Below are 20,898 nucleotides of genomic sequence, written 5' to 3' on the forward strand. Positions count from 1 at the left end.
CTTTCGTTGCGTTTGTATCTCTCTCCGATGTATCATTATGTTGTTTAGTATTCTGACCTTTGTCTCTTTTCAAAATCACAAATGATCTTTTTATTCGATTATTTTACAGATATTTGTAGTTTTGTCATTCTGTATTGAAAAAAAATCTTTATTGTATAAAGTTTACATATTTATTTTCTAAAAAAGGCAGGAACAGGCCGAAAATAGTCTTTAAAAGATAACAATATAATATATTATACTCATATTGTCAAACATATTTGAATTTAACCAACATTTTAGTTCTGAAATAATAGTAGACTTTTTTTTATAAAGGCATTGATGTTGCGCAACGACCGAACTAGTAAATGGCCAAAGAATCCACGTTTATATTTTAATGAAATAAAAAAGGACTTTTCTTCTTTATTAACTATATTTTTTTGATTATGTTCTTTGATATATTTTCAAAGACTAAATCAGGTTTTCCTCTGTAATAATTGTCTTCTATTTATGGATCTTTTATTATATTACATTTCATTCTCTTTGATAGCTTGAATAACTAGCATGCTTTCTAACCTTACCTGCACTTAAACAGAATGACAAATTGCATGTTAGCAATTATGGGATGACAAAATACGTAATATAAGGATACACATGTGTACAAATGCAGTTCTAAAACAGCCTTTTTTATGAACATTATATAAGTTATATATCTAATCATTAGAATTCGTTGATCGTAAAAACGGTTACGGTTATACAGATAAATAAGAATCTGCATTAGTGTCAGTATGATAACAATAATAAGACTTTTTGGCAAATACAGAAAAAAAAACGTATACATGTAGGCCCCTTGGGTATTCCATAACATGCACCTTAGATGCAATTAACTAACGCCTCACCAAACTCTGCAAATATTTTCACGCATAAGATACGTCTATTTATCAATTAATTGCGGTCTTATACCTATTTAGTATAAGAATATGAGAACGTTTTATATAACTCTCAATTTCATAGGTTAAAAAAAATGCGAACTTGATTTGTGTCATTCCATATATAAGTCAATTTTAATGTGATTCAATATTTAATATTCGCTAATTTTTAAAAGACAAAATATACCTCTTCTAAATAAATCCCGATGAAAACGATGACAGAAATTCTTAACTTTAACTGAAAACTTAACATAGTTTAAAACTTTTTTGATCGATTCAGACTACATGTCTGTTCGAACTCAAAACGTATGAGTATGTTAAGGGGATGATATCAAATAATGGGTTTTCCTACCCAGATGCAATAGAAATTTACGAAATTTCATTATCTTGTCGGGGTGTTATTTCGTATTTCTCATTACAGCAACCAACAGGTGTAAATACTTTCTAGTATAGGGTGGATACAATTGACCATGCTTTCCAAATAATATACCGTCTTTCATTCCAACTGCAACGTAGTTGTCATAATGATGCTTGTTGCATTGTGTATCTTATATCATGTGTTTTACTTTTACGAACTAAGGTCTAGAAAGGCGGACTAGTTTGTGTCTTAACTGAGAAAGGCTATCAGGACCATCGTGTGCTTTATTGTTGTTAGAATGGGTTTTCTTGGTAAATAGTGGGATTTTGTTAATTTTTTTAGCCGATATGCAATACCTTACTATCGGTGATTTTGGTAACCTCTTCATATACTGTCTACATAGTGTTTCGTTCATTTGCATGTGATGAAAGGTACAATAGTTATAGCAGTTTAAACTGAGTACTAGTTTTCGTGATATAGGATTTTCAACGTTTAATGATCAATAGACTTTTATGCATATGGATCTTCACTATTTAGTATATTAATAGGAACATTATCACAACAATTCATTTCTTTTTAGACAACACATCTTTCTTGGGGATTGGAATATACAGTGTAATTAAATGACAAATATAACATAACACTAATACTTTAAGTAAATATAGACTTTTATAATGACAATGTTTACACGCAAACAATACAATATGCGTTTAACTATGCTGCATGCTTCGTCAATATTAAGTTCTTTTGTTGTATTTGTTTTTCGTGTTTGTCGTTACTCCTGTTAAATAAAAGGAATATAATATTTTTTGTTTTCTTCAAAAGGCCTCAAAGATCAAAGTACATAATTGATGCAGGAAATGACTGCTTATGATTATACGCTGTGAGAAAATGTCTGCAAGTTAACGTTTTGTCTTCAGAATTGGAAATAATTTGTGAAACAAATCAATTTCAAATAAACAATTCCATTATTTGGAAAACATATTGTTGAAATTCAATGTCGTCGTGTTCCTATCCGATGACAAAATAGATAAAGAAAGTCTAAAAGACACGGGAAAAATGTGTTTTGCATTGTTTTTTTTTTCAATAGCTTCTTTTCTTTAAAAAATGAAAATATGATTAGTGTGACATCAAACTAAAAAAAAAGTAAATAGGTAAAACAAGTACAAGATTACCTTAGCTTAGTTATTCATGAAATGTGACATTCTGTAGTGCTATTTAGGGATGTATCGTTTGTTAAAATAAATCAGAATGAAATTACTACCTTTGATTTGCCTTTCGTTTCACACTCTGTTCTGGGGAAAGAACATTTTTGAGGAACAGTTGCATCTGTTGTTGTTTTTATTTCTATAGAGATCTAATTTGGATATATGTTTATATTGCCCTAAATATTTATCCTGAAGTCGCTCTAGTCAATGAAAAACATATTCACTCAATGTATATAGTTATGTTCTTTTTTATTTATATATATTTTTTCACCAAATACGTCTGTAATCACAATGAATGTGACTATGGTTTTTGAGAAGACTTCAACATAAAAGATAATTCTTAGGTTGGAAACAAGTATAGGAATAAAAAACAAAATCATTTGATCACCTTGATAACTGATATAGTGACAATTACTTGACTTGATAATGGTAGGCCTTGTAACCCCAACATCTTCCTCTTTTTTTTAATGTTTCTTATATTTACCGAATATGCTTTGAAAAGGCAGGGTTTATGCAGGATCTGTTATAAATTCACCGTTGCGCTTGATGTTTATGATATATTAAAAGTGACAGCTTTAGAATTCCTGCTACACGGTCGGAGAAATAGTATTCATATATTATTGCGTGGCTTTGTCAAATTTTCTCATCGAAAATAATAAAGACTCCTTAAATGAATAAAAGAAACATTTGAGAAAGTTAATCTGAAATAACATGGTAATATGGATGCTAAGCCTGAATGACAATAAATGGTATAAAATAATTCACCAACTCACCTACTCAATTATTATATTTTTTTTTCAAACTTTGACAGAAAAAAAGTTTTCGTTCAAATTTCTGCAAACAATTTTTAAAACAGCTGTTAATTAACCATGTAGATGACAGACTTTATAAAAATTAAATGTAATTTCATTATCTAATGATTGGTATAGCCAATTTGTCCAATTTCATAAATACTTCTGCATCATTTTCATGAGAAAATATAAACAAACGTCAATATATTTCTAAAACGAAAAATGACTTCTAATATAGTTGTAATAGTGTTCCTCACATCCCAGGTCTTTAGCCTTAATTGGTCAGTTATTTAAAATATAAAATATGTCTAAGATTGTGCAAAAGGTAAAGAAATTTTACATGTTCTCAAAAATAAACTGGTTTCAGCGCAAAGAACAGCCACTCAGAGCTACACATCATTTTGACATTCAAGATATAAATATTGTAATCAACGAACATAATTAGATTGTTTACATATTTTTTTCATCAGTGTTTCTTTTTTATTTGATATTTTATAAATGATGTCTGATATTTTCTAAATTATTATCGTCTAGTCAGCAACTAAACAGAGATTGTGGGCTTTTCCCGATTGTGACATTTAATTGAGTGGGATTAAGACTTGCAGACGAAAGCAGGAGATTGTTAACTTGGCGACGCATCCGCTCCCACTCCGTTTTGAGTCCATGCAAGTCCTTCATTTATTGTTTGTTGCTTATATTTGTATCTTGTTAAATATATTACTAGATTTTAACATCGGTAACATAGTGCAGCCAATATTTTTACACGTACTTGGTTTTTTTTTTAATCACGTAACTTAAATGTATGAAATAATGTTTAACGTGATATGCTCTTTCTTTTGCGTTTGTTTTGTAAAAATTGTATTATCGAAAATCTTTTTAACCAAGTTTTACCCTGCAACATTTTGTATGTGTCTGTCTCATGCTGGCTTTGGTTGTTTTACTTACTGCACCAAGTCTGAAACACGGCAGTTGTTATCTAATATTTCGTTTCTATGTATATTCCATTTTCGTATGTTTCTGTTGCACTTCAGTTTTCTGTTGTTTTGTTGTTTTCCTCTTATAGTCTATGTGTCTCTCAGTTTTAATTTGTTACCAGGATTTGTTTTCTCTCAATAAATTTGTGACTATGGACAGCGATATACTATTGTTACCTTTATATCCATGAATTGGACATTTTTTGTTGCATTTATTATATATATATGAGCAGTTTAGCATAAAAACGTACACAACAGACATGTATTATATACAATAACTATAGCTCTTTTTAATGTTGTTCTATTTTTTGAACGTGTGATGTTTTTATACAATTGTTTTTAACTCTTTTTCATATGTGTTCTCTTGTTGTTTAATAATACTAGTGATACCTTGTAATATTTCATGTATTTAGAAGACATACAATTTATAATATGATTGTTCTCGTACTTCTATGAAGAATAGCAATCAATGTAGAACAAAAGGTCACGAATTCATTTCAATGATAATTTCATGTTGTCAACTTTATCTTTTGATAAATTGGCTTTGATATTTTTCAAAGCCGATCACGTGTTTTTCTTTCCTTTGATAACCGTTTTCTTTGTATGGAACCTTCATTTTGATCCATTTGTTTTTTTATTATTTTCAATCAGGTTTTGTTCACACTTTTCCACTGCTAGGCATCCATCAACCATCATAGCTACGACTTCATACTTAAGTGCTCCACGAAACCTCTTTCTAAATTATTAACATCTATTTTATCAGCAATCAAAGACGGGCTTCAAAGTTATTGTGAAACTGCCTATTCTAGAGGTGGCGTGTATCAGATGTTAAAACATTGTTGTGACGTCATTCTATTGTTATACCCGTTCTTTATTTCAGTGATTAGACTATCATTTACCTGCGAGAAACCATTATGTTACCTTTCACTGTCCAATATTTTTAAGAATAGCCCTCCTCTTTCTTAAAAATATTGGACAGCTGAAGGTAGCATAACTGATTCTTACAGGTAAATGATAGCCCAATCACTGAAAAAAAGATCGGGTACAACAATAGAATGACGCCAATTGTTTTCATCATGTGAATAGAAAAAATACAACCAAATATCAAATGACAATTACAAGAAAACATTTTATTAAAGTCATCTTCAAAAACAATAATTTTGTCACTCGTCGAAACAGTTTCCTGAAAACAAAAATCACTTTCAAATTGATTTTAACACAGTGACTTCCAAAAGATTTATTCTCGTCCGTCTTTGGTTATCAATATTGACCTCTGTTGTTGCTTTTATTCTTCCTAACATCATTTTCATCTACAATTAAAATGGAAAAAAACCCCAATAAAGTAATGTTTCTAGCGTTTGATAGATCATACCGCAATACAGGGACCATAACTAACACAAAACTCATCCTGTGTTAAAATGCAAATCTATAACTTGCTTCTTAAACTAGGGGACTACAATAGTTTTTATAATTTTCCGGTTTCGACGTTGATTTACAAGTTGTCGTTTTTGGAGTTTTTGTTTTATTGCTTGAATATGACTATTATAATGCAACATATCATTTCGCTAATTAACCACGATGAATATGGGAATGTTACCGCATCTTATATGTTAAACAAATCAACCGTGTGTTCGATTTGCACTTTGTTCGTAGTAACCGTTGTATGTTATAAAAGAAAATAAAAAGGTTTTTTTTGCAAAAGAAATTGGCAGACAATATAATGTTCAGTAAAAAAACAAAATAAAACACAAGGGACACCAATACACAAATTAACGCGGAAAAAGAGGTAACACGACCTTCCAGGATATTAATAGATAAAAAAGGGAGGGGTTAACCTGGTGATACCGTTTGGGTAAACAAAAACATTTTTTTGAAAATTCCGATGAAAAACAAAATAATTTCAAATGATTGCACGTTGTTTTCCCTTAATTTGATCATAATAATTATATATTTGAATCAAAATCGACTGCGGTGCACTTAATATGGTCCAACGTGTGCCGTCACGTTATGCCGTCATATGTGCTTTTCTTTTTTATCTCTCATTCAAGTAGAAAGAAATGAAACCCGATTAGAAAAAAAGAAGCTAATAGGAGTAAGGACTACAATTTGAAAATAAATTATATATAAAACTTGCCATTATTAGCTGCTGAAACTATATCCTCTTTTTAATCCACACTAAAATCGAATATATCTGAATACACATTTAATTTTAATCCAAAGTTTTAAACAGCACAATCACTAAAAAACGACACCATTATATTCGTTTTATTAGCATTAGGAATAAACTTTCCACTTGTATCCATTTTGCAACACAAAAAGCATGTATAAAAGGTATTCACTGAACATATTATGAGTAGTCCTTTCGCACTCACAAATCATGATGCGCATACCTTGAGTCTTAATCTACATGTAGCTCTACATGTTGACAATGTTTACCTTCAGCTGTACTTTCTTTTTTCTCTTGTTTAAGTTGAGCTACTGTTTATAGGGGCCAACATGTAGGATACATTTTAATGTAAAGAAAGCTTATTCACAAACAATTTTCACTTTTGATGAAAATAAAACTTTTTTATTTGATTGCATTTGTTCACCTTTTTGACTTGTTAAACAATGTTTTAAGTAAGATATAAGCCTCTAACAGTCCATTCTGTAAAATATTGAACAGGTCTTCGGCCTGCGGCCTCAGACCTGTCCAATATTTTACAGAATGGACTCTTATCGGCTTATATCCTTTACTGGATACGTAAAAATTCCAAAGATCTTTTAGAGTACATACAATCTAACTCTCTTTCATCTGTAAAGGATATAAGCCGATAACAGTCCATTCTGTAAAATATTGGACAGGTCTGAGGCCGCAGGCCGAAGACCTGTTCAATATTTTACAGAATGGACTGTTAGAGGCTTATATCTTACTTAAAACATTGTTTAACAAGTCAAAAAGGTGAACAAATGCAATCAAATAAAAAAGTTTTATTTTCATCAAAAGTGAAAATTGTTTGTGAATAAGCTTTCTTTACATTAAAATGTATCCTACATGTTGGCCCCTATAAACAGTAGCTCAACTTAAACAAGAGAAAAAAGAAAGTACAGCTGAAGGTAAACATTGTCAACATGTAGAGCTACATGTAGATTAAGACTCAAGGTATGCGCATCATGATTTGTGAGTGCGAAAGGACTACTCATAATATGTTCAGTGAATACCTTTTATACATGCTTTTTGTGTTGCAAAATGGATACAAGTGGAAAGTTTATTCCTAATGCTAATAAAACGAATATAATGGTGTCGTTTTTTAGTGATTGTGCTGTTTAAAACTTTGGATTAAAATTAAATGTGTATTCAGATATATTCGATTTTAGTGTGGATTAAAAAGAGGATATAGTTTCAGCAGCTAATAATGGCAAGTTTTATATATAATTTATTTTCAAATTGTAGTCCTTACTCCTATTAGCTTCTTTTTTTCTAATCGGGTTTCATTTCTTTCTACTTGAATGAGAGATAAAAAAGAAAAGCACATATGACGGCATAACGTGACGGCACACGTTGGACCATATTAAGTGCACCGCAGTCGATTTTGATTCAAATATATAATTATTATGATCAAATTAAGGGAAAACAACGTGCAATCATTTGAAATTATTTTGTTTTTCATCGGAATTTTCAAAAAAATGTTTTTGTTTACCCAAACGGTATCACCAGGTTAACCCCTCCCTTTTTTATCTATTAATATCCTGGAAGGTCGTGTTACCTCTTTTTCCGCGTTAATTTGTGTATTGGTGTCCCTTGTGTTTTATTTTGTTTTTTTACTGAACATTATATTGTCTGCCAATTTCTTTTGCAAAAAAAACCTTTTTATTTTCTTTTATAACATACAACGGTTACTACGAACAAAGTGCAAATCGAACACACGGTTGATTTGTTTAACATATAAGATGCGGTAACATTCCCATATTCATCGTGGTTAATTAGCGAAATGATATGTTGCATTATAATAGTCATATTCAAGCAATAAAACAAAAACTCCAAAAACGACAACTTGTAAATCAACGTCGAAACCGGAAAATTATAAAAACTATTGTAGTCCCCTAGTTTAAGAAGCAAGTTATAGATTTGCATTTTAACACAGGATGAGTTTTGTGTTAGTTATGGTCCCTGTATTGCGGTATGATCTATCAAACGCTAGAAACATTACTTTATTGGGTTTTTTTTCCATTTTAATTGTAGATGAAAATGATGTTAGGAAGAATAAAAGCAACAACAGAGGTCAATATTGATAACCAAAGACGGACGAGAATAAATCTTTTGGAAGTCACTGTGTTAAAATCAATTTGAAAGTGATTTTTGTTTTCAGGAAACTGTTTCGACGAGTGACAAAATTATTGTTTTTGAAGATGACTTTAATAAAATGTTTTCTTGTAATTGTCATTTGATATTTGGTTGTATTTTTTCTATTCACATGATGAAAACAATTGGCGTCATTCTATTGTTGTACCCGATCTTTTTTTCAGTGATTGGGCTATCATTTACCTGTAAGAATCAGTTATGCTACCTTCAGCTGTCCAATATTTTTAAGAAAGAGGAGGGCTATTCTTAAAAATATTGGACAGTGAAAGGTAACATAATGGTTTCTCGCAGGTAAATGATAGTCTAATCACTGAAATAAAGAACGGGTATAACAATAGAATGACGTCACAACAATGTTTTAATGTAACAGTATTAAAACATTTGACTGTTCTACTCTTTACACAAGTATTCCACATTCCAAACTAAAAGACAAATTGAAAAAGTTGGTATTGCTTTGCTTCATAAAAAAGAATGGCCTACGTAGATACAAGTATCTTGTCTTAGGGAGGGATAAATCCTACTCTGTAAAGGATCACTCTGATTTAAACAAAAAAATCTCTGAAACTGATATTATCAAGATGCTTGATTTCTTGATTGACAACATATTTGTTAAGTTCGGAGGACGTGTTTTTCAACAGACTGTCGGCATTCCAATTGAAACAAACTATGCCCCTCTACGTGCCGACTTGTTTCTTTATTATTATGAGGCTGACTTCATGCAGGAACTTCTTAGGAAGAAGGATAAGAAGTTAGCAATATCCTTTAACTCTACTTTCCGCTATATAGATGATGTTTTTTTACTAAATAATTCAAAATTTGGTGACTATGTGGAACGCATCTATTCCATCGAGTTAGAGATAAAGGATACTACAGATACATTGTATAGTTAAGTCGGCCTCATATCTTGACTTACATTTAGAAATTGACAATGAGGGTCAGCTGAAAACAAAACTTTACGACAAAAGAGATGATTTCAGCTTTCCAATTGTGAACTTTCCATTTCTAAATTTCTAAGTAGCAACATTCCAGCAGCACATGCATACGGGGTATATTTCTCCCAATTGATACGATATTCCCGTGCTTGCATTTCCTATCATGATTTTCTTGATAGAGGGTTGCTGCTTACAAGGAAGCTTGAAAACAAAGAGTTCCAAAAGGTGAAGTTAAAATCATCACTTCGTAAATGTTACGGACGCCATCAGGAGTTGGTTGACCGTTATGGAATAACCGTTTGACAAATGATATCGGATATGTTCCTTACGTCGTAACTACAATCACCTTCCCTTTCATGAATGTGACCTACCGAATTAGACTATTTACCGAATTTGTTATCACATAAGCAACACGACGGGTGCCACATGTGGAGCAGGATCTGCTTACCCTTCCGGAGCACCAGAGATCACCCCTAGTTTTTTGGTGGGGTTCGTGTTGTTTATTCTTTGGTTTTCTATACTGTGTCATGTGTTCTGTTGTTTGTTTGTCTTTTTAATTTTTAGCCATGGCGTTGTCACTTTGTTTTAGATTTATGAGTTTGACTGTCCCTTTGGTATCTTTCGTCCCTCTTTAAAACAAAACGCCACAAAATGGAATACGAATCAGTCGACAAATCATCAGATTTAAAACCCTATACGAGTACAGAAACAAAGCGACTATTAGATTGCAGATTTAGTTCTAATTAGAATACCGAAAATTCTTTAAAAAATCAAAATTCCGAAATATGACCAAACTACATTTAAAAAAACAACATATACAAATGTAGTTTAAATACAAAAAGTTCTATTGTTGCATAAGAATAATTTGTTCAAATCAATTTTAATAACAAAACAATCAAAAAATATCTATTTGTTCCGTCTAGATAATTTTTTAATTTAATGTTTTTTATTACTCTAAAAAATAAACTATGCAAAACAATACAGCAAAACAAAATATTTATCCATGTCTTGGAAGTCGATAATTTTATAAGATCATAGACAAAAGTGCGCTTTTACCATTTTTCTCCTACGGTCGTACACAAGGGACGAGATCAACATATGTTTTCCATTATAAGTCCCTGTATTCTAAACAGTTATAGAATATTCCTATTGATTCTGTCTCAATCTTATTTATCAAAGACAATTACTATAAAGTTCTATCACGCATCTTCAACATGTTTAAATAGATATAAGAAGATGTGGTATTAGTGCTGATGAGACAACTTTCAATCCAAGTTATAATTTGTAAAAGTAAACTATTATAGGTTAAAGAACGGTTTTAAACACGGAGCCTTGTCTCATACCGAACAACTAGATATGAAGGACCCAATATTACTACGGTTAAACTATTCAAACACGAATACCAACGATCCAAGTCTATATAAAAAAAACGTGAAACGAGAAACCACATCAACAAACGACAACAACTGGACATCAGTTTTTCAAAAGAAATAAAGAAAGAAAGATTAGACCTGTGCTTTATGATATGAAAGAACAGATTAATAAGGTATACTTTTTACAGTTGTCAATGTTAAATTATTCAGAAATTTGAAATACATGAAAATTAATTGATATGAGAGTAGTTTTTTTTTTTTTTTTAAAACCAACCACTTGTTAGATATATCTAACAAATCAGTTATAAATATGTTACTTTGAAAGAGCTTTACTGCATAGGTTTATATAAAAATCCAAGCATCTGACGCCGAGTATGTATATTAAACTCACTTGTTATCAAAAGGAATATGTTCCAAACTAGCCGATTACATGTAGTTAGTCAGGGCTACATCTTCGTTTATTTGATATTGCGATCTGGTGTAGCACGATTTGCAATTGAATTTGGAAAAAATAAAGCATTATTGGACAAGAACTTAAGTTACCATGTATTTGTAATCCAAGTTATGGAAATATAGCAAAACTATCAAAGAAATAAAATACAATTAATATGGATATTATACATCTATAAGGTACAGTTTTACATGCAGAAATCAATAACTTCCGAAAAGTTGAATTATACGAGAATTTAAATCTTTGGTGATAATTTCTGTTAATAAATAAAAACAGCAAAATATTTTTGAAGTTATTTTATCATGAATTGAATAGAACATGACCACTTTTATTAATCTAAAGTCCCATTTTTATTCAATACCATATTTTTTCAGGAACTTTCTCTTGATCTTTACCTTCTTTAATGGTCTTCTTCTTTTGTAGCCATGGCATTGTCAGTTATTTTTTTATCTATAAGTTTGAATGTGCCATTTGTATCTTTCGCCTCTTTTTTTTATATTATAACCATACATTGAATGTTTGTGGAACAATTGCGCAACTTATAACTAAATATACACTGTATTTTTAAGACTGTACTAATTATTATAATTTCTTATTTTACACTACTTTTTGCCGTGGATAAAAATCATTATCATACGGTAAGAATGAATATTTTGCCGTTCCACTACGGTTCTTTATATATGTATTCAGTAAACCCTACATTAAGAACATTAACGGTACCAATTGTCCTGTACCAGATGCGCATTTCGACAATACATGTATCTTCAGTGATGCTCGTAGCCAAAACATTTGAAATCAAAAGCTTACATAAAAGATGAAGAGCTATAATCCCAAAGGTCCAAAAGGTATAGCCAAATCCGTGAAAGGAATCAGAGCTTTGCATGAGGGAGATACATTCCTTAATTTATAATGATTTCCAAAAATTTAACGTCACTTTCCCTTAGAATCTAAAATGCACTTAGGATAACTACTGTCCAATCAAAAGAATAATTGTACCGCTACAATCTAGATGAACAGAAGTGCGACCATCAATTACATTGATAGTACATCCAAGAGTATGTCTTTGTTTAAGTCAAAATATTAGTACTACATTAAGATATGTTTGTATCTTAACATTGTTCAAGAACGAGAGTTAAAATCATTCCTCAGTAAAGGACCTAAATATCGTCCCCCGTCAATTATTAATTGGAATGAGTGTCGTAATATCATCAACGACTCACTCCATACTTACTGTATGAAATGGATAAAACGGGAAAAAGCTGCTAAAAAATCTTTGGACTCTTTTTTTAATTCAGTAATGAAGATAGTTGATATACGTATTCAACATTTTAAAGAACATTTTACTATAAACAATAACCACAATAAACCTATTTCTCGTATCAAACATAAACTAAAAGAACTAGCCAAGGAATTTGTTTTTGTCCAGGCAGATAAAGCTGCTAATAATATTATTATTGTTTGACGTAAATTTTACATTGAGGTTCTGAAAAAGGAAATCACCAATTCACCAACATTCCAACTGACTCCATTTTCAGAAAACGAAATCTGTAACAAACATAAACTTTTAGCCACCGCTTTACAAGCAGAGCCAAATACAATGAAAGTCCCAACTATGTATTGGCTTCCGAAGCTACACAAAACCCCTTACAAATATAGATTTATTTCGTCTTCAAGCCATTGTTCAACTACTAAATTGTCTATTCTTCTTACCAGCACACTTGGTACAATTAAAAACCTGATAATAAATTGTTCAAATAAGGCCTTCGAAAATATTGGAATTAATTACTTCTGGAGTGTCAAGAACTCGTTGGAAGTACTTGATAAATTGCATGCTTATATTGGTGATTTTGAATCTGTTCAAAGTTTTGATTTTTCTACCCTGTATACCACATTGCCTCACATTCTCATTAAGAAAAAATCACACACCTAATTAAATGGGCATTCAAAAAATCAGAATGTGAATATATATGTTCAAACTCTTGTAGGTCATTTTTTAGTGGCAATAAACAAAAAAACTATGTTAATTGGACATGCTTTGATACTATATATGCCCTTGAATTTTTACTAGATAACATTTTTGTTCGCTTTGGGGATTCCGTATATCGTCAGATTATCGGAATTCCAATGGGGACTAACTGTGCACCACTTATTGCGGACCTGTTTTTGTATTGTTATGAGTTACAATTTATGACAAAAATAAGCAAAGACCCATCGAAACAACATCTGATAAACAAATTTAATAATACTTTTAGATATTTGGATGATATTTTGGCTCTCAATAATGACGACTTCAGTATGTATATTAATGAAATTTATCCTGTTGAACTTACTTTAAATAAAGCTAATACTAACAATGACCACTGCCCTTTTCTCGATCTTGATATCTATATCACTAATGGAAAGCTGAATACTAAAATTTATGATAAAAGGGATGATTTTTCATTTCCTATCGTTAATTATCCGTTTTTAGATGGTGACGTTCCCTTGTCACCATCTTACGGTGTTTATATATCTCAACTTGTACGATTCGCTCGTGTATGTAACAATGTTTTAGATTTTAACGAGAGAAATTTATGTATTACTGAAAAATTATTACACCAGGGTTTTCGATATCACAAACTAGTCAAAACATTTACTAAATTTTATCATCGGTATAAAGACATCATTCGTAAATATAGCTCAACATGCAGACTTCTAATACGTTCAGGTATTTCACATCCAATTTTTTATGGTAATATTCTTTATAAAGCACAAAGGTGTCAGTATTCACCTCAGAAACTTACAAAACCTTTGAATAGACTTATTAAGAAGGGATATAATTACGATACTGTTGTCAAGTCATTAAAGATTGCATATTTTGGCGTTAATATTGAGTCACTGATAAGGTCTTTGCATCGGAACTAAACACATTATTTTTTTTAAAAACAGTTGTTGGCATGACACGGGTTATGTTCTTCTCATATATGTTATGATGGTATGATACTAAACCCCTAACGGGAAGGATTGTGCCTGATGTTCATATGATGAAATCATAATCTTTCAGTCAGTTTAATTGAAGTCTGGAGCTGGCATGTCAGGTAACTGCTAGTAGCCTGTTGTTATTTATGTATTTTTGTCATTTTGTTTATTTTCTTTGGTTACATCTTCTGACATCAGACTCGGATTTCTCTTGAACTGAATTTTAATGTGCGTATTGTTATGCGTTTACTTTACTACATTGGTTAGAGGTATAGGGGGAGGGTTGAGATCTCACAAACATGTTTAACCCCGCCGCATTTTTGCGCCTGTCCCAAGTCAGGAGCCTCTGGCCTTTGTTAGTCTTGTATTATTTTAATTTTAGTTTCTTGTGTACAATTTGGAAATTAGTATGGCGTTCATTATCAATGGACTAGTATATATTTGTTTAGGGGCCAGCTGAAGGACGCCTCCGGGTGCGGGAATTTCTCGCTACATTGAAGACCTGTTGGTGACCCTCTGCCGTTGTTTTTTATTTGGTCGGGTTGTTGTCTCTTTGACACACTCCCCATTTCCATTCTCAATTTTATTGTAGCTGGAATATAACTGCATTGTTTGTTTTGTTTTGTAAAAAGGTTTTGAAAATCTCATGTTACACACTGTAAGTGAAATGTTTTGGATTCTAACACTTCTTGATGAATACAAAGGGAATATTCCGACATCAGATACCAAAGAGACACTGAAAACGTCATTACAGATATAAAAACTGGCACAAATGCAAATAGTTCGTCAACCTTTGACAACGTATTAGCATATGGCTCTGTTTTTATTTGATTTTAATCTCAAAATATAAAATCGTTTAATTATATGATATAATCGATTTATTAGATTAGGATATATGTTGTAGATTGTTAATAGTTATCAAAGGTACCATGATTATAATTACGTACGCCAGACGCGCGTTTTGTCTACAGAAGATAATTCAGAAAATCGTGCGTTGTTGTCAATGTTAAAGAGATAAATGATGTGAATTTTATAATCTAAGTTTATTTAATTATTTTCTCCCGATTTACATGACTGAAATATGAAAACAAATCACAAAAATACGGATGTCAAGGGTGAATTATAAACATGATAAAGGGGGAGTCCATAAACACTTGGTGAAATTAAACGTTATCAACAAGCAAAACTAATGAATTACAACGGTCAAATACATTTTACCTGACTTGAAAACAGGGATGTTCATTGAAAATTGTGGGTGAAATTTTGAATTGATAGCTACACCATTGATAAAGATCAGATCGTCGTTTTTCCTGTCTGAATTGATTTACATTTGCCATTTATAGCTTGCTGTTTGGTGTGAGCCAAGACACCGTCTTGATGACTGGACTTTGACCTATAATTGTTAACGTTTAATCGTTCGTTTCGATTTTGGTTTACAGAACGAGCTTTGTGTTCCTGCGAAATAAGTTATAATTAATTGGATAAAAACCAATATGGTATAAAAACTCAAATGGTCCGGCCCGTAAATTATCAACCAAATATATTCTCATATAGTCCAAAATACTTGTCTGGTCCGGAACAATTATAAACAATCTTATTCCAGGCATAGATTTCGTTAGCCGTATTTGGCACAACGTTTTGGAATTTTGGATCCTCAATGCTCTTCAACTTTGTAATTGTTTGGCTTTATAAATATTTTAATATGAGCGTCACTGATGAGTCTTATGTAGACGAAACGCGCGTCTGGCGTACTAAATTATAATCCTGGTACCTTTGATAACTATATAAATGTTCGTTCTTATTTTCTGAATGTTATATAGCAAATTTACCTGACGATATTGGGATATCGGTATTAAGTCGGATCTTAACTTGCACATATGATTTGTTACAAACCGGTATTTTTAAAAATAAACTAACAAATGTCGAAATGTTCAGGACTTAATTAAATCTGTATTTGGGTAAGCAAACATACTATTTTTATTGCGTCTTACACTTTGAGAAGCAAATAATCTTTTACTACTTTATTAAAATATTGCGTAAAAAAAGAAATATTATTTACAGTGCGTTAGCTTTCATTAGTCTTCACATCCTATAGATTAACAACTTTTGGTTTTATTTATAATTTAGAATCTTCATTGAAGGTGGAGCACGAATGCACAGTTAATTAATAATAATGATGTGCCATTTGTATACAAGAGTGCCGATTCGAAAAAGATATGCCAGTATTGTCTCCCTTTAACAGGTTCATTATTTTGTAAATAAGAATAGGTTTCGGATATAATGTGAATACTTACAAAATGTATCAATTCAATATATTTCCGTTTTTGTTATTGGTGTATCAAAAACATTGATGTACGAATATAATTTCATAAATTTGTAATGTTTATAATGATTACATACCAATATAAAGAACCGTTCATCATTTTTGAATAGGACTATAAATGAAAGACAAATTAATTATCTCCCTTTCATGATAGATTGATTGGGAAATTAACCAGAGTTATTTAATATCAATCACAGAGAGGGACTAGCAAGCAATTTTTATTTGTAGCTTTTTTAACGTTAAAACACTTTTCCACTATAAACGATTGTTACTTTATACAAATATAAGGACTTTGTTAGCTAAATCTACAAATTTTATTAGATATTATGAATTTGTATTACAATGGATTAATATGCTATATTATGCGACACAACTTTACCGTTGGAAAACTTATAAGTGTTAACAAAAGTTACCACGAATACATACACTTCGTCAATATATCATTTACAACCTTTGATGTTCTAATTGTATTAGCAGTGAAGCCTTTGTGCGATCACATTTGATCGTTTAAGACAGAATGTATAGTAAAAGATACAGTTATCGAATAAGTGTAACATAATGAACATGAATATATATCAATTTGTAACATTCATCGCATACACTACGTCTATATTAACGGAATTTAAAATGAATAAATCGAATATTTCTTATATGAACGAAATCGATCTGAAAATCTTTTCGTCCAATTAAATCTGGATTATTGGAAAGGTTATTTTTGAAAAATTTTAGGTTTGTATCATAGGAATAATATTAGACTTGAGGTTTCGAATGCAAAAATGGTCTCAATATGTCTTTAGTAACATATCATAACTATGTGTATTTGTAACCTACTTGATTATATCTATGTGTTATAATTATAAGCCGAACGTACCCTTTTTATCTGATTACACTAAGAGCCTGTTGATTTTTTTTTTTTGAATGCCAATTAACTATGAATTTTTATATTCAATTCATAACACGGCAGCTGGCTCTATTGTAACAGGAACAGCAAACCTTATTGAGTAACTAGATTCAACAACGGATTTTGCTGGTTGTGTATTGCCTAGTATATGAACATCTATTTCAAACTGAAACTGTCATTTTGATACGAACAGCTCTTAAAATAATGATGAATACAAGATTTATTCATGTTGAATTTAGGGGCTCCCTGAAACCCGCTTCCGGTGAGCAATTTTTTGCTGCGTTGGTGATCAATTGTTGGTCTTTTTCTGTGTTCTGCTCTATGGTCTGGTTGGTGTCTCTTTTACATTTTTCTAATTTCAATTCTCAATTTTATAAAGTAATCATACAACTTTCAGACTTATCCACTTCAGTTAATTCAGTACTGCTCATACAATATCGCTTTCAGTCACACTTATTACCTTTACAAAACAACAACGTACTGAAATGTAAGAAAAACTATTGATGTATACTTGATTAGATGGAAAAATATGTTTTAACAGTGATAGATTTACTACAAAGAAATATATGAAAAAATTACAAGTTTTAGTTTAATTCTTTGAGCATGATGTTAAGATCTAAATGCAGTATTTTGTTTTTGTTTTTATTGTGTAGGTTGCTTTTATCTTTTACGGCTAGTATGTTGTTCTTCGACTAATGATTTGATTGCAACTTTAGCATCGTCAACTATATCAATCTGATATATCCTTCCAAATGTGGACAATAAATTGAACGATACCCATCACGTGACTGTCCCTTTCATGCCTTGACATATACTTGTCTTTTGGTAACAAGTAACGACTATGGTATTCCCATGTGTATTCCACCTACACACTTACAGTGTAGACGAAACGAGCGTCTGGCGTATTAAATTATAATTCTGGTATACATTTGATATAACCTTCCATCATTACCGAACTGAACAAAGAAATATCACGACGGGTGCCGTATACGGTGCAGGAAATGCTTACCCTTCCGGAGCATCTGATTTCACTTATTTATTATTTTTAACTGTTGATGTAAATGTCTTTTGGGTTTTTTTAGTCTTTGTTTACTCCTTGGTTTTGATTGTTGTCTAATTATAAAGACTATCTTAACCATAGTGTTAAATATTCAAGATCTGTGTGATGTATAGCACGTTTGACATTTACATTTCCTAGCATATCTACAAAACCTTGATTTTCGTGTTTTGAACCAATTTATCAAGACACATCATTTCCATTAAACCTACGCAATTCAATGACAGTATAGATGTAATGAAGACAAATGCAATTTTGCAGAAACCATTTATATGGCAAAAATCTTGCTGTAAAACCTTTTTGATGTTAAAGAGTGCCTTAGGGTAAACCATATGATGAATTGACGTAAAATTGTGTCCAAAAGATATCGCATTCGATATTGATTATATTGATGACATGTTCTCATTATTTTCGAATATAAAAGTTAATCATACATGTTATGCAATAAGACAATAACAATCAAAACCCAGGAGTAAACAAAGACTCACAAAACCAAAGGACATTTACATCAACAGTTATAAATAATAATTAAGAAACAACACAAACTCCACTAAAAACCGTGAGAGAAATCAGGTGCTCTGGACGGGTAAGCATTTCCTGCACCGTATAAGGCACCATGTAATAACAAGGAGGCTTGGACAACTGGATAAGAAAGACTTTTAAATCGTTCATCAAAAAACGCATTGATTTAAGCAATATGTTATACATGTTATACAAACATTTTTGTTCACACATACTACAATTGCAGTTCTGAAACGGAACAACGAAAGTTCATAACGCGTGATTAGAATGGTGCTAAGTAATTAATTGATTTATTTGTATCGAACACCACTTGTGAAAAATGTATTTTTCATGATTGTCAGTTTTTATAGGTGAATGAAGCCTTCAGAGAACCAACGAAGTTAGGTAGGAAAAGTCATTGTTATTTGTTAACATTTGTATGACTTTTGTGTATAATTGATCGATTAAAGAATTTAACAAAGATATACATTACTGCGGGTATTAATATCTACAAAAATGTATAAAGTGTATTTTATGGTAGAAAAGATCTTTTGGAAGAAATTAATTGATGTTTAACTTGTGATAAAATTAAATAAAATTCCAAGTACGCTATGATACGTTTATAATTGAGTGTATACATTAATAAATTCCCTAAAAATATTCTGTGTTCTTTAGTTATCCTTATCTAAAGGATTTATCCCAAATGAATATAAATGAAATGTAACATAACCAAGGTCGAATACAAATCGGTATTTCTTTTAAAAAAATTTAACAATGAAACATCTACCGATATATGTGTTCAGTTTTCTAGATGATACCGATTGGAATCAGGCATTTCAGGTGCATTTTGAATATTCATCATCGCAATCAAAAAGCAATATTTCTCAAAAGAAGAACTTTCGTATGAAACATACTGAATTAAACAAAAAATACCACTCCGAGTGTAAAGATATATTCTTGTTTCTCTATTTCTTAGTCGATTTATCATTTTCCTAACGTGTTGATTATGTTTATGTTATCAAAGTGTGTTTCGCTTAAACTCAGTTATTCATTGGTCAAACAGTTATAACGTCCCAATGCTTTAGTTTTTCCTATTGTGATGTCACAAACGAAAAAGGAGACTATTCCTGATGACATTACATAGGATTAAAACATCATTGATATAGTCATAATAATAAATAACTGTTAACAAAACTTTGAATATTTGAAATACAAAGGCTTGTGTACCTCAGGGGAAGATTACCTAAGCTGTATTTTGCAAAACCATAAGGATGTTATTGTCCTCAATACTCATCAACTTCGTACTTTATTTGGCCTTTTTTACTCTTAGATTCGAGCGTCACTGATGAGTCTTTTGTAGACGTTACGCGTTTTGCGCAAAAAAATAAGCAATGATAGTATCTATGAAAAATATATCTATTTGCAGATCCGTGGAAGAAAATAATTTGTTTGCATATATTTGGAAACTTATTCTGCCATCAACTATTGTATCACATTCTATGTAGATTATATATCCCAACCACTGTCCAGAAATCAAATTAATTCTACGTCATATTACAGTTAAAATAGCAAAGTCTCACTACAACCTCGCATATACTTGAGGCTAACTTCTAAACAACGATATTGCATTTCAGTGTCGTGGTTTTATTAACTTTCTTAGGCAAAAATCATTTTTTGTTTCTTTATTCATCAGACTCTAAAATTTAAATGTTCTTATGATATAAGGTTTTACTGTGTCATTTATTTTTACATTCAATAACAATTGTCATAAATAATGTAGTTTTATATCTAATTTTAAATTATTTTCTATAAGGAAATGTGTAC

At 31.0% G+C, this 20,898-nt stretch overlaps 1 protein-coding gene across 1 annotated transcript in view; it reads right to left on the reverse strand.

Moving 5' to 3' along the window:
• Positions 1 to 16,906: 16,906 nt before the first annotated feature.
• Positions 16,907 to 20,898, reverse strand: part of LOC139481781 (uncharacterized) — a 72,487-nt gene continuing 68,495 nt past the window's right edge. Inside the window, exon 6 of the transcript XR_011654683.1 lies at positions 16,907 to 17,996. The gene's annotated coding sequence lies outside the window, so the exon portion shown is untranslated. The remainder of the gene's footprint in view (positions 17,997 to 20,898) is intronic.

This window comes from Mytilus edulis, chromosome 7, assembly GCF_963676685.1.
Source record: "Mytilus edulis chromosome 7, xbMytEdul2.2, whole genome shotgun sequence".
Taxonomy (NCBI): Eukaryota; Metazoa; Mollusca; class Bivalvia; order Mytilida; family Mytilidae; genus Mytilus; species Mytilus edulis.